Raw genomic sequence first — 14,635 nt, forward strand, 5'->3', positions numbered from 1 at the left:
TCTATTGGCAGTAAGATTTCTTGACAGAAGGACTGCATGCTGTGCCCCAACCTTGTCCTTTCCTGGGAGCATTCTGTGGAGTGTGAATAACAATTTGATTGCTTCTCCCCAACCCACCCCAACCTATGAGTGACCTCCCATGTGGTCACCACACAACTGTCATACTGAAAATTTGAGGGAGTAGGAAGTGTTGAGCACAGAAATACATTCTGGCCAGTTCCACGCTGGTGATCAGTTCAGGCCTGGTGTTGTCAGTTTATACGCATGAAATCTCTGGGAGGATGCCTAGGATTTCCTGAATGAGCTTGTTTCTCTTTCCTGTTTCCTTAAAAAGTTTTTTTTTTTTTTCTTGGAAGGCTGAGTGAGGAAAGCCCAGACCTGCTAAAGAAAAGGTGTTGCAGGAGACTCTGCTCCCAAAATGTTGTTCAATGGTTCGCATGGCATGACTGCAGGAAAGATATAGCCCCATCTGTCGTAAGTCCCTATCAGCAAGTAATAATAGCTACTGTGTTCTTTTGTTTTTAGTCCATGTGAGCTTTGGCAGTCTGGAAACTTGTTGCAGTTTTCTCCTACCTTCTTGCTACCTAGTATACATCACTAGCGTGTTCGTAAGGAGAGCTGTGGTGGTAATCTCTAGCTGAACTTGACTGACGTGAGCGAACACTCTTCAGATTGTGTCTGAAGCAGCAATGGACAAAAAAAAATTGCCCCTCCCCAGTATCTCATGCAAACTGGTCTTGCAGCAGTGTGAGCAGCAGCGTCCCATTTAAGATATGAGTGCGTTGAGTCACCCTATAAAGGGCTTACAGTGCAGAAACAGTGATAGCATGTGTAGGCTACATTAGTATTAGTATTTACATAATGTAGCATATACATTGAACTTTGTATCTTTTAAGTAAGATATGAACACTGGTTACTAAGCCAACAAGCACTTCAGAAAGTGTTAAAATGTTTTTGAGCCCTTAATTCAGGAGTTGCCCAAAGCTAATTGGTGTATGATGCTATACATAAGCATGGACGTCATACAGGTTCTGAAGGATTAAGCTATTTCAAAAAAGCTTGGTGACACTTAACTCTACCAGCCTCTCTGAAGTCAGTAAGAGGAAGTCAGGAATTGGTGTGTGAATAAAACTTGGGAAAAAACAAAACAAAACAAACAAAAACAACACCAACAAAAAAACACATCAAAATATTGAGAAGCAAACTGAAATGCTGAACTTGTTAACCAGTTTTAGAAATGTTCTAACTTCCCTTGACTCATGTAAGTGTTTCAAGTAGTTGTACTAATGCTCATCTGTGGCCTCAGATGACTGAATGCTTTGTAGTTAGATGTCAGGCATCACACCTGGCATGGATGTAGAGGTTCTACTTCTGTTAAGTCTTCTAAACTTTTCCTTCCTCTGTCCAGCAGAAATGCTGTAAAATGTTTTAGTCTGTCTAACTGATGAGTGCAGTAGAGGATTTCTCATTGTGTAGAGAAGAAATATATTTACACCCATAATCACGACCCATAGGATACAACCTGACTATCTGAACTGCTGAAGTCTTATCCTTTGTGAAGGCTATGTTAGCACATAGCACATCTAGCAGTCAGGTTAAGAGAAGAAGGATTCTGTTTAAATGACAGTGTAATGAAGAAACTACAGCACTGAACTGCAGAATTACTGGCAAAAAAAAAATTAAGGAATGTAATGGAAAGTCTTGTGCAAAGTAGCAGGTTTTTTTTTTCCTTGTGTTCTTGTTTGAATGCAGCTGCGTATTTTGTTGTTGTAGCTGACATGTGAAGCGCAAAATTTGTGCCTATCCTTGGCTGTTATTGGTAATGCTTCTCAAGCAATTGTTTATGGCAGCCACAGAAATATTTGACTGCTACCTGACTGAAGGGGGATTGTTTGAAAAATGATCTGTGCTGTGAATATATTAAAGACTCCAGGAAATGGAGTTATGTGAACCATGCGACTATTTTAGCCATCTGTAGCTGCAGTATCTCAGTAGCTGACTTTTGCCATGAAATTAGATTTGTGTGAAAATGGAGGGTGTCAAGCATTTGGAAGTATTCCCATGGGCTCTTTGGTTTTCTGTCCTTATTGCGATGAACTTGCATTTGTGTGTTGTCACTTTTACAAGCCCCTTTTCTGCCAGCTCCACTCTGCTTCAGCTGCTGTGTTCCCTTGTAGGAGAGGAAGAGTTGATTGAGCAAGATGAGAAGGTGACTCTTTTGGAGGAAATGCTACAGACAGTTCAGTTCCATTGTGGATAACACTTCTTTGATAAGCTACCATTTAGAATGTCACAGTTCGAGACTCCTTGAAAGAAGATAGCAGTGAGTACTTTCTTAGACTTTCCGGATGTATCCAAGTCTTTGCAGCATGAGCACCAATAAAATGAAGATATTGGGAATTATTCCTTTCTTAAAAGGTAGCCTTTCATCTTTAGAAAGGCCACCCTTCCCCCATACATGGTAGAAGCAGAAGGTAGAGAGGAGGCATGGGTGCAGGAATCATTAAAGTGAAATGTGAGTCATGTTCATTAAAGGCAAGCTAGCAGAATGTCTGATATTAGTGGCTGTGTAATGATTAGAGCTTCCTGTAATAATGATGATGGCGATTCAACTATATGAATTGAACATTCATTCTAAGTTAATTCACATCCTTTTAACTAATAAGTTACTTAAGGGAACAAAAAAAGAAGCCTTTTTTTAGCTGGCAATTTGAATAGACTGGAATAACACTGAGATAGCAATCCTCTCTCTGCAGTAGAGGGATTTGAACACTAATTTGTGTCTGAACTTTACACTGAAGGTATAGTTGTATTTGTTCATCAATCATTGATCTCCGCTAAATCAGAAACCTTCTTCACTACTAGTATGTTCCCAGTCAAGATTATAATAAAGAACCTTGCTCTAGTGTGAAACTACTTAAAAAGAACTACAATTTTTGGCATTCTGCGGCATGGCAGGAAGATGAGTGATTTGCTGTTTGCCAAATAATTATTTACCATCTCAGTTTTGAACAAGAAACCATGGTCTACAAATATTACTCGTCTATGAGATGCGAAGAAGAATTGTTTCTTGTATACAGGAAAGATAAACTTCGAATAGTGAGGTGTAAAGGAGAGCAAAATGGTTTAAGCCAAATAGTGAAGGAAAGGTTTGGAAGTAGTAACTTTGCAGTAGTCCCTCAGCAAGGAGGAAAACTTGTGGTTAAAGCTGTTTAAAGGTAGCCTGGATGGGGGGGATGTGAAGAGGAAGCAGATAAAGTGCCCTAATGAATGGGTGAGTGGATGCACTATGATAATCGGTCTCTTGTGCTTGTAGTTTTGCTCATTCTGGAGATCTGGACCCATTAGTAAATTGAAGACCTTAGAAGCTGTTCCACTCAAGTCAACATCTGGATGTTTGCAATTTCACCTGAACAACTTAAGGAAGTTAATAAAGTGAGTGCTCTCATCAGTTTATAAAATGCTTATTTGGCATAGGTATGTCAAAGAAAATAGTGTAATTAGACATAAGCACTGTACGGAAAACTGTGGTGTTTGGGCATTTTAAACTTCTCAGATGCAACAATTGAGTTAGTATTATAATTTTCCATTTTAGTATTACATGTATTAAAGTACTACTTGCACTGCTGTACACAACAAGACTACTCATCAAAACCTTGGCTCTAAACACTCCTGGAATTTGGAGGAATTCCAAATTATGTTGTGAAGTGAGAGGTTCAAACTGAACTTCAGATTAATATAATTTGGCATGAATCTGGATGATAGATTCTAACGCCTTCGTACATTCAAGTTGATTCATTTAGGTTCTAGTATTTGAAAGCATTTTCAGATTTATTTGTGAAGAACTGTGAAACTGCAGGAATTGTGAAGAACTTTCCATAAATTATCCCTCAGGTTTTTGTCTTGTTTTTGACATTCAGTCTTAACTGCAAAGCTCTGTCAGTATCTCTGTTCTGCTGGAATCATTGCATGTATTTGTTGCATTGTGTGTTAATCGTGTGAAAATGAATATACTGTTATTTGAGATGTAATTCTGACTGGTTGGAAGAATGATTCCCTTTGGATGTTAACAAATTCTTGAGGAGGAGAGTTGAGGAGGGCTTGCTGGTGAGTGGTTTTTCTGAGTGGTTTTTCTGCAGGCTTAAGGAGCTGTCCAGTATTGTTTTCTGGGTGAAATTTGCAAATTTTTTTTTCTTTTTTTCTTCCTTTATGATGAGAACTTTCTTGGTTTTCAATGGACGAGGTTTGGTTCTTTACAAGTGCAAGAAGTCGTCCTTATTGCATTAAAAGACCCTCTGGGATAGTGGTATTGGAATACACTCAAGATCAGGCTAGGACAACTTTTTAGTTCTTTGTTCATCTGTGTCAGTTAAAAAACCTTTTTTTTTTTTTAAATTATTATATGGAATATGAGATTCCCACTTCAGAGTATAACTCATTTGGAATCATCTGAGAGAAAAAGTCACTTGAAATTTCCTTAAGCAAGAAAACATCACAGAATCATAGAAAGGACCATGATGACCATCAAGTCATCAAGGGTCACCAGTCACTAGACCAGGCTGCCCAGAGCCACATCCAGCCTGGCTTTGAATGCCTCCAGAGCATCCACAACCTGTTCCAGTGTGTCACCACCCTCTGTGTGAAAAATTTCCTCCTAATATCTAACCTAAACCTCCCCTGTCTCAGTTTAAAACCATTCCCCCTTATCCTATCACTGTCCACCTCGTAAACAGCCATTCCCCCTCCTGTTTATACGCTCCCTTCAAGAACTGGAAGGCCACAATGAGGTCTCCCTGGAGCCTTCTCTTCTCCAGGCTAAACAAGCCCAGTTCCCTCAATCTTTCCTCATAGGAGAGCTCTCTGAGTGCTCCAGCCCTCTGATCGTCTTAGTGGCCCTCCTCTGGACCCACTCCAAGAGCTCCACATCCTTCCTGTGCTGGGGGCCCCAGGCCTGGATGCAGTACTGCAGATGGAGCCTCATAAGAGCTGAGTAGAGGGAGACAATCACCACCTCCCTGCTGGCCACCCCTTTTTTAATGCAGCCTGAAACAACACTCTAAAGAAGACACTGCTTATCAACAGCAAGTGATTTTGAGTCAGAGGCCTTTGAAAGAAGAACTTTTTTCCTTCTAGATCTTTAAATAAATTTTGTTCACCTGAGTTGACCATAGACTGTGTCTCTATAACAGTTTTTGCATAGCTTCTGCCATAATTTCTGTTCAAATACTAATTTTATTGAATTTAAATTGATCATCTGAGTGGATTGCGTATGTTTAGACATGAGTTTGGAAGACACAATGTACTGGACCGAGGGCTCAGCATAGTTTATAATCTTGATGTAAAATCTGGCAGACTTCCTAACTTGTGGATGAGCGGTAGAGTCTAAGTTGTACTTTGTGAAGTGCAAAGATCTCGTAGCATGCTGAGCAGTTTTGAATTTCTTGTGAGGCTTACCTCTTCTGATTTTAAACCATACCACTTCCCTCAGAAGTTTAGTGTGCTTCCAAATTCTTCACTCGTGGCAAGACCCATAGTTATTAAGGACCATGACAGAAACATTGAAGAATACCGAGTATTCCACTCCAAATCATAAATGAATTTTTGAATATGTGGCAAGGCTGACATATGTGTTGCCTAGAGCTTTCCTGTTTCCATGAAGATAGCTGGATGTTAGAAATGTGTTTGTATTCAGAATTAAAATGGTCAAAAATAACATTCATGGACTGTAATTAGTGATCTTTTTGGGTTTATTTTTTTCTTTTGCCAACAAATACTATGTTCTGATAAAGTTGCAGTTTGATTAACCTTACTTTTAATGGTATTCAGAAACCTGTCTTCTGCAGAAGGTGATTGTATCTATTGTCTCACTACAGTGATGTAATCATTGGTGTTTGCTATTATCTTTTCATATTGAATATGAAAACTGCATTCAGCTTTACTGTGAAATTCACAAAGAACTAGCTTTTGGGCAATTTGTAAAAGAGCTTTTTATCCTTCCAATCTGGTCATCCAGTCATCCACATTTTAGCTCCAAGGGGAATCACTTGTAAAAAGCTTATTTCCCTTTCCCCTACTGCCTCTCCCAATACTCTCCTTTCCTTCTACCTCCTTTTCTTAACCTCATCTAGATACCTATTAGCTTGCTTTTCACTGCTCTGGCTTCCATGAAAGTGCTTTTTAATGTAGGAGATGTACTTCAGCCATAACACCAGGGTCACTTTCTGAGTAACATTTTATGGGATTGATTAAACTTTAACACCATAACTGTTGACTTTATAGGCCAAGAAAGAGACTCTGAGTGCTAAGCTCTGGATAATTTGTGCTTCACAATTTTTTAAAATCAAATAGATATAAGCGTTTAATGTATTTGATAAAGTAGCCCTCTTTTTTTTCCTGTGTCTCCTATTTTAAAAGACCCCCAACATTTAACATGAAATAAAGTCTTTAACACTAATGAAGTAAAGTTATAGTAAATAACTGTATAAAAAAAAAAAAAAAAAAAAAAAAGGTGTACAGCCCTATGGAAAGAGAAAGGATATAATTTGCCTGGCTCCAAATGTGAGCGCTTCATAGAAAGTGAATGAAGGGGTGCTGTTAGTTGAGGGTTGAGGTTGCAAAAATGTATCTTTTTTTTTTTTTTTTTTTTCCCTCTGGGAATTCTCTTGTCTCCTAAATTGCTTTTGCACAGGCCTTACTGCTGATAAATTGCTGGACAGGAACACATCTGTCCATGTACCAAGTAGAAAGATGAGTGTAAAGAAGTGTTTGATGGAAGAGTGTGACTGAGGACCAGAGGACAGTTCTCATGTTGGTTGCAGTCTCCCATGTCTCTAAGCAGTCACCTGTGACCTCATAACCTCATGTGGCAAGTGGCTAGCCAGGGTCTGGTTCTTCCCTTTTGCCTGTGGGAAACTCCTCTGGCTTTTGTCGTGCTTTTCCCTATTACACTGGTTCTTTGGCTCAGCATAGGGGAAGCGGTGTTGCATTGGTTTGTGATGCTGAATGAGTAAAATCCAATGCATGGTAGACAAAATCAAAGATCCTGGGGATGTATCCAAGCTGTTAGGATATGCTGCATCTTCTAAGAATGACTCCTCAGAGCACCTTTCTACTCTACTCAGAGGAAACTTGCATCTGGGAAAATTATGTGCAGATAGGTATTATGAACATGAACTTCCAGTGGGGTTTCCAGTTCTCAGAGTGTAAATGATAATTAAAAGCTCTTGATGAATCCCCCAGAGCATTCAGCCTGTATTACGGTAAAACCCAGGCATTTTCAAGGTGAGAGAGATCTTCCTAGTGGGATAAGATGACTTGGTGTGACCACTGAGTGTAGTTATGGCCTGGCATCAGCAAATTTGCTGATGAAGTCATGGTAAGATTGTTATTTTAGAAAATCAATAATGTGGTTAATAGTCTTGTCCTAACATTTCTTGGGAAGGGTAATTGTACAGTTGAAAAAGGAGCCAAATTTTAGAAGCCTTGTGGCTTACTGTTTGAGTTGAAACATTCCTAAATGGAATGGAAAACCAGATTATGCTTCTATTGCTAGCATCCAGAAAAACTTCACCTACTTGATCATCTCAGCCAGTTTTCCCTGCTGAGGCATGAAGAAGTCATGTAGACGAGCACTATTGCTTGACTGAATGCACGATAAATCTGGCCTCTGAGGAAGTCAAATATCCTGAGAGCTGCTGGAAAAATCTGGAGTTGCCTGGCACCGTTGCCAGTAGCCCCAACAGATGTGCATCTCCTACTGCTCTTCTTCACAGACTCTCATAGTGGAGAGGGGTAGAGAGAGCAGTGAGCTAAAGGCAGATATTGAGGACTGCCTGAAACCGTTATTTCATCAAAAGTTCAGCAGTGCTGTTAAGAGGGATTGGATGTTGCAAGAGGCAGTCAGTGCTCAGGAGATCCCTGAAACAATCATAGAATCAGAGGGTTGGAAGGGACCTCAAGGATCATGAATCTCCAACCCCCCTGCCACAGGCAGGGCCAATAACCTCCACATTTAATACTAGACCAGGCCGCTAACTGAGATTAACATCCAGGAGAAAAAGTACTGTCTTGATCTCATGCTGTTTGTCTGGGATTCTGATGCTCGAAGCTGTCAGAGATTGGTGTGGTACTGAGTGGATCTTGAGTCTGTTCCTGGGTGCTTATGAAAACCCTGTTCTTAACTAAGATCTAAAATATTTTATTTTCTTTGCTAGAGTTAAGCATATGAAATGTAACACACTTTTTTTTGGTCGCTCAAGTTTCCATTTTATCCTGGCTTCTCAGACTTGAAAAAAGAGAAATTGGAAGAGTTTGGGGTTTTTTTTCTTCCTTCTTTGATCTTGTTCTTTGCAAAGCTGGACATCCACAGCCTGTGGACTACTTCTGTGCACAAAGAACTTCATATTCATAAGCCAAAACTCCATATTTTTTTAAGATTAAGGAACACGGGCCAAGATCAGGTGAAATTAAATAATAATAATAAAAAAAAAAAGAATAAAGAAAATCTCCTTAAAAATGCAAAGTCTGTACTTTCTTTGGATGATTGTGCTTTCTCAGCTGTGGTAACTGAAACGTTGTTATTTCTGCACATAGACTGAATCCAGGAAAGTTCGGATTGCCCATGGAAGAGAGAATGGATCTTGATCTATGTTCCCTAGATGGATTTCACAACTAAGTGTAAGGTTGCAAATGTTGGAGCCTTGTGGAGGCTGAAAATTAACTGTATTGGCTGCTTTCTTTTCTACTGTATCTCTATTTTTTATCTTTCTCTTTCACATGGATTTTTTCTTTTTATACTAAATTTATATTTTCCTTTCCCAACTTTCCTAGTGCCTTTCCCTCTGTTTTCATTCTCTGTCTCTTTCTCATAGCTGTTTCTTTTGCCTGCTGATACTTCATCATTCTGTCCATTCAACAAAGCAGTCTAGTAAACATGAGGTGTCTTTTCCCTTCCACCTTAATGAGTTGATCTGTATATTCTCCTCATGTCAAATCCATTTCTTAAATAATTTCTCACTAGCTGTTTCACTCTCTCTCTGAATCTGTATAGGATTGTTACTTGCGATTCTCCTTCAGTATTTCCCTTGCTTTTGGGTCCTGTGTCCTTCAGCGTGCCACTTTGGCTGATACATTGAAATCTCAAAAGAGCCTGGCAGGCACTGTTGCTCTCTTCTGATCTTGCCAATTGTAATATTTCTTCTATGCAAGGCACCTCATAATTTGAGTGAGGTCAGGCAGGACCTGAGAGCTGATCCTGTCCTGTCCAATGAATCAGCAGTGTGATTGAAAGAATGTGTGAACCATCACAATGATTTTGTTTGTTCCCGTGCTGGGGACAGGTCTCATTGTCTCTCTCTCTCTCTTTTTTTCTTCATTTCTGCAGTAATCAATAAAAAGTGAAGAATGCACCAAAGACCAGCACAAGCCTTCTGCACCCTCAACATGGGTCTTGAGCCAGTCCTCTTAACACATAGGAAACAGAAGAAAGAACCTGAAACTAAACCTGGTAGGTAACAGTTTATCACAATCCTGTTTGTTCCTCATTTGGAGTTGCTTACTACCACTCAGTTCCTGAGAGTTGCTTCATGCTTGTGGGCACATAGTTTATCTTTCAGATCTGTAATTAACCGCTTCCTCAGATACAGACACTAGATTGGAAATTGTATGTTACTGTGCATTTACCACTGTTTTGAGACTCTCAAACTAGAGAAGGTGGTATTTTTTATTTGAACAAACTGTGCATTAGTACAGAACTAAGTAGTTTAATAATAGCACATCTACCTGCTACCACTGTTTTAATAAAATTAAAGCAGCTCTGGACACGGCAGCGGTTATTTTGGCATCAGATAAATTACTGAAGGATTTAAGTCTCACTCATGATCCAAGCCTGAATTTCTCTTTCTGAGCACTCACACTGTAATAAGATTGATTGTAAGGAAAACACAAAATATAGAGAATTTGAACCCTTGAGGAAAGCTTGTCTGCACGTAGATGCTGTGGAAAGAAAAAGCTTAGGAGGCGCAAATGTGACCATAAAACTGATTGGTAAAACCAGTCTTGGACACACTGAGTCAAACCAAGTAGAGGAAGATAAAATATGCTCCATGTGTGCACTGTGTGTACTCCTGCGTAGAGCTAAGCTTGCTTTTGTGGGGAGGCTCTTCACCTACAGCCCCAAGGCTGATGTGCTTCTCAAAGCAATCTCTCCTTAAAGGTGAGGCTGCTAACTTTAAATTCTCTTTTCAAATGAGTTTGCATGTGCAGTCTGCTGCTTCTATTGAACTTAAAACACTTCAGAAATTAATGTAGCCTGATTTTCTAGAAAACTTGAATGGAGACCCATTTAGATACTGTATGGAATACTCTTTGGAATTTCGAGCCTTTTCCATATATCTCTTCATACTCTGAATATTTTCTTTCCACCTAAAATAAAGCAGGTGTGTTAGTAGCCCTGACATGAGTTGGGCCCACTACAGCTCTTCACTGCATGTGGGCCTTGGGGCATAGGAAGGCTGGGTCCTGTTCCAACAGGAACAGACGTGGTCTGCTCTTCCTTCTTGTTGTGTATTTACCAAGGAAAAAATATATTTTGTCCATAGACTGTCCAAATGGATTCTTAAATCCAATGTGTGTTATCCTTGCCGATGTGAGTGGCACCTCCAGGGACAGCAGCCTTACCCTGGGGAAGATGTTATCCAGGCAGTGTGGTTGTGGAAATCTAGCCATGACACATTAGCAACGCAAAGCACTTTTAATTCATACCATAAGTTTTAGCACACTTCTCTCTCTTGAGGACAGTGCCAAAGCAGGCATTAATCAGCTTTACTCTAGAAATTAGAATAGAAACTTGCTTGTAAATTACGACCATTACATTTCCGGCTTAAATTTCCCTACTCCTTTAAGCTAATGTTTTAAAAGACTAACCCTACCACTCTGGCAAGAGCTGTGTCTTGCCTTTATATCCATTTGGCACCCTCTTGCTTTTTTTTTTTTTTTAAGCTGAAGAATTACATTATCTCTGTGAAATAACTTTCCTTCTTTAGTTGTTCAATTTGATTCAAGGATTTTTGATTAAGCGTTCAGGGGTTATGAATAAATAAGAACCAGCAGCCCAGTAATTGGTATATCATTACTCCCCAGTAGCACATTTAATCCTCAGCTTCGCTGCACCACGTAACCTTTTCCTTCAGTTCTCCGCCTCCTCCTCAATATAGCTTACAAAAAAAGGAGGTGAAAAAAAAAAAAAAAAAGCAATGTCACTGCAAGCTTCACAAGTTAGCATTAAAATGAATACTTTTTAATTTCTCTGGATGAGATGGGGCCCTGTGCTCTGGGACAATGCTGATGGATGACATTTTAATGCAGCTGAAATGTTATTTTTACTGAACCAGGGAAAACTATAAATTTTGCTTCATTGCCACTGATGGCTCTATGCATAAAACTATGGTGGCGCCCATTGCCCATGAATAATCACCTCAGCATGGCAGATGTTACTTCGCAGAGAAAGCAATTCTTATGCCGAAGAATTGTGGAAAGATTAATTGTCTACAGCTGTTTCATGGCCCACAGCAATCTTGATACATTTATGATAAGTTTAAGAGCTCACTAGAGGCAGCTCCTATTCCCTGTTGTGAGTGAGGGGAAGGGGGGAGCGAATGGCTTTCTTCTGACACCTGGATTCATAGAATCTGTCAGCTCCATTACGGCCTTCATAGAAAGCTGCCTGTTGGCAGGTTTGGGATGATTGTGAGTGGGCTAAGATGCAGGAATTATCTAGACATAGATAAAGAAAAGGAGACTGAGAAGAATTATTCAAATTTGTGCAAATGAATTGCTTCCATTTTTCCTCCCTCTGCCAAGTGGAAATTGAACGTAACCCGCTCTGACCTTTCTCTATTAAGTGCTGCAAATTGCAGTAAATGCATAGTTCTGAGTGCCCTAATGAGACAAAGCTCTAGCAATGCCTCATTAATAAGGGAAGTTTGACCTTGCTGGTCAGCCCTTCATTCGATATTGAAAAGAAATAGGAAAAAAGAAGAGATGACCTGCTGTAAATTTTGAACAATACCTTTGATTTAGTTTGTATATACTCCCAAGCAGACACTTCAACCTTTTTTTCCCTTCCGTTTTTTGCTGTACAAGTGAAGAAGGAGTATTTACTTATTGGGTTCTCAGTTAATTCATGACAACTTTGGTGATTTGTGCCAGGGGTGCGTGCAGGCAGCCTGAGAAGTTTTTTTTAAAAAACGTTTTTAGTATCCTTGTATTGATGAAAGAATATTGATACTCTCCATTCCATACAGACTTGTTTTCCTTTTTCCTTAGTTTGTATCTGTTATCACTGTATCTCAATGCCAGCACGAGTTCACTTGTTACTTGAAAGCAGCACTGCAGGAAAGCTGTGCTCTATCCTTAAACATGTGGCTCCTGGAGCATGCCAGACAGTGATGGGAGATATTTACTTCTCATCCCAAAAGACAAACTCTCTGATTCTGGTCAGTAAGCTCCTTTTTCAATTTTTAAAGGATTAATAATTTTGTTTATTATCATATATTTAACTATACTTGTCTTTTATTTACATTCTTTATGTTCATCATTTTAAATATTTTCTGCCACATGTTGAAGTAACCAAAGTTGAGGGCTGAAGGTGTTTTCTCTGCTTGCTAATGCTTGCTTTCACTAGCTGTGTGTTAGACTATTGCAAATAATAAATAAATGAATAAGAAGCTGAAGTCTGCTCAGAAATGATTAATAAACTAAAATAATCTCACTAAATTGTCTGAATAACAGAAAGAATTAACTGATGATCTCTATCATAGACTCGCAGTGCCTCTGGAAATTGTATCCCCTTTTGGGACACTGCGGTAAAGGGGAGCTGGTGGACTCTGTGGGTCCCAGGCAACTCTTGCAGCAGCATTCTTAGGTCAGCTTTGGAAGTTTAGCAAAGCATTGAAAAACTGTCATCAGTTCTGTGGGCAGAGCTGCAGCTGGATGTGAACTGAACTGCCAGGCAGAATGCAATTAAGTGCTTTGCAAGATCAAGACAAGAAATGGTTAAATGTTGATTAAGGAATCTAGTTTTGTCCAGCAGCTTTTGAAGTTGTTATCTTGAGGGACTAAGGAGTGAAGTACCATCATTCTCCTACAGATCGTTTTCACAGTACTGTCTTCTAGGGCAGTTCACAAGAACTATGCTCCTGCTTGGGGCACAAAGCTCATGTCCAGGCAGCTCAGGAAGCAACACTAGTCTTGTTTAGGAGGATGCTAAAGTGTGCTTTCCTGTCTGATAGGTTAATTGTTATTATTGTCCACAGACAGAGGTACTTCTCAGCATGCTATGACTATGTCGTGTCGACATGCATCCACTATGTCGTGGATGCTGGTGTTACACATCCCAAATAAGCAGTATTGGGAAAGTTTTGAAACTTTTGGGGCTCTAAGGGAAGGTCTGACATATTTCATAGTCATAGTGGTGCACTGTGGCAGTCAGAAACACTGTAGTCAAATCTTGAAATGATAATCAGAAAAACTGATGTCTGAAACCCCCCTTTTATGTTTAAGAATTTGAGAATGATAACAAAAGAAAGATTTCAGGAAATAAAATATGTGTTATAATGCTTTTGTAATCAAGAGCAGAGTTATGCTTCTTTATGTGGGTGTCCTCAACTGCTTTGTAGCAATACCATTCATTCCACAGCTGTTTCTGTTGTGCAGTTAATGTATGGTAGGTAAACACACACAGCTGGAAACTGAATCTCAAAGCTCCTGTTCCCAAGTTGCGGGCTGTGGTTCATGAGGTCACAGTAAGTGGTCTGTGGCAGGTTTGCAGATCTGTAAACTGGAATAACATTTATATACTCACTGCTTTCTAAGTAGCAGTGGTGCAAGTGGTGAAAATCTGAAGGGTAACAGTGGTCGTTAGTCCAAAAGGTGCAGGAATCTTTGTCATAAGGTCTTTGAATCAACTGTATGGTTAAGATTTATGAAGGGGTTTCTGAGAAAGAATGTAGATATATGCTGTGTACAGTAAGATATTACGTGATGGAAGGTATGAGTAGTTGTAATGTTGATTTTCATCCCTGGGTCAGCTTTAGATCACTTTTTGCAAGTTTATATTTCTAACTTTGATACCCTTCTGAGAATTACTATTTCTCTATTAGACCTAGAGTAACAAATGTATGTGGCCATATTAAGAGAGGAATATGAGAAACGAACCTTAACAAAAAAGTATTAAAAATATCAGTCCAGTAGATTTACTGCGGGACACAACTTGTGACAAAAAGCACCAGTGCTACATACGTAGCAGAGTTCATCGTCAGCTTACTTCATGCATGCAGTTCAAAGACTGACTTTTCTTTTTTTTAAGTTCTACATGGAAAAAGATAGAATTTCACCTGCGTATTCGCAATTAAAAATTGTTCACTAAAATTCTGCAAATATGTCTTAAAATGCCAATTATTTGTAACTGGATTCCCACAGACATCGCTTAAAATATTCAAAAGTTGAGAAAAGCCAGGCAGCTTTTTGTAGAATGTGTGAACCCTACACCTCTGGATAAACGCAACTCTTGGAATCCAGTTCCCACAGAAAATATTTATACTTAAAACTTGGAGTGTTCTTTTTATATCAATATTTT

The 14,635-nt window shown here is 39.3% G+C and overlaps 1 long non-coding RNA gene across 1 annotated transcript; it reads left to right on the forward strand.

Annotated features, from left to right (window-relative positions):
* The first annotated feature begins 363 nt into the window (after positions 1-363).
* LOC122180376 lies at positions 364-3,392 on the forward strand. Its single transcript, XR_006179039.1, has 3 exons — positions 364-474; positions 2,178-2,323; positions 3,317-3,392. It is a non-coding gene; the product is annotated as an uncharacterized LOC122180376 (long non-coding RNA).
* Positions 3,393-14,635: the final 11,243 nt, after the last annotated feature.

This window comes from Lagopus leucura, unplaced genomic scaffold, assembly GCF_019238085.1.
Source record: "Lagopus leucura isolate 7727_CA_CO unplaced genomic scaffold, USGS_WTPT01 Super-Scaffold_100004, whole genome shotgun sequence".
In the NCBI taxonomy this organism is placed as follows: domain Eukaryota; kingdom Metazoa; phylum Chordata; class Aves; order Galliformes; family Phasianidae; genus Lagopus; species Lagopus leucura.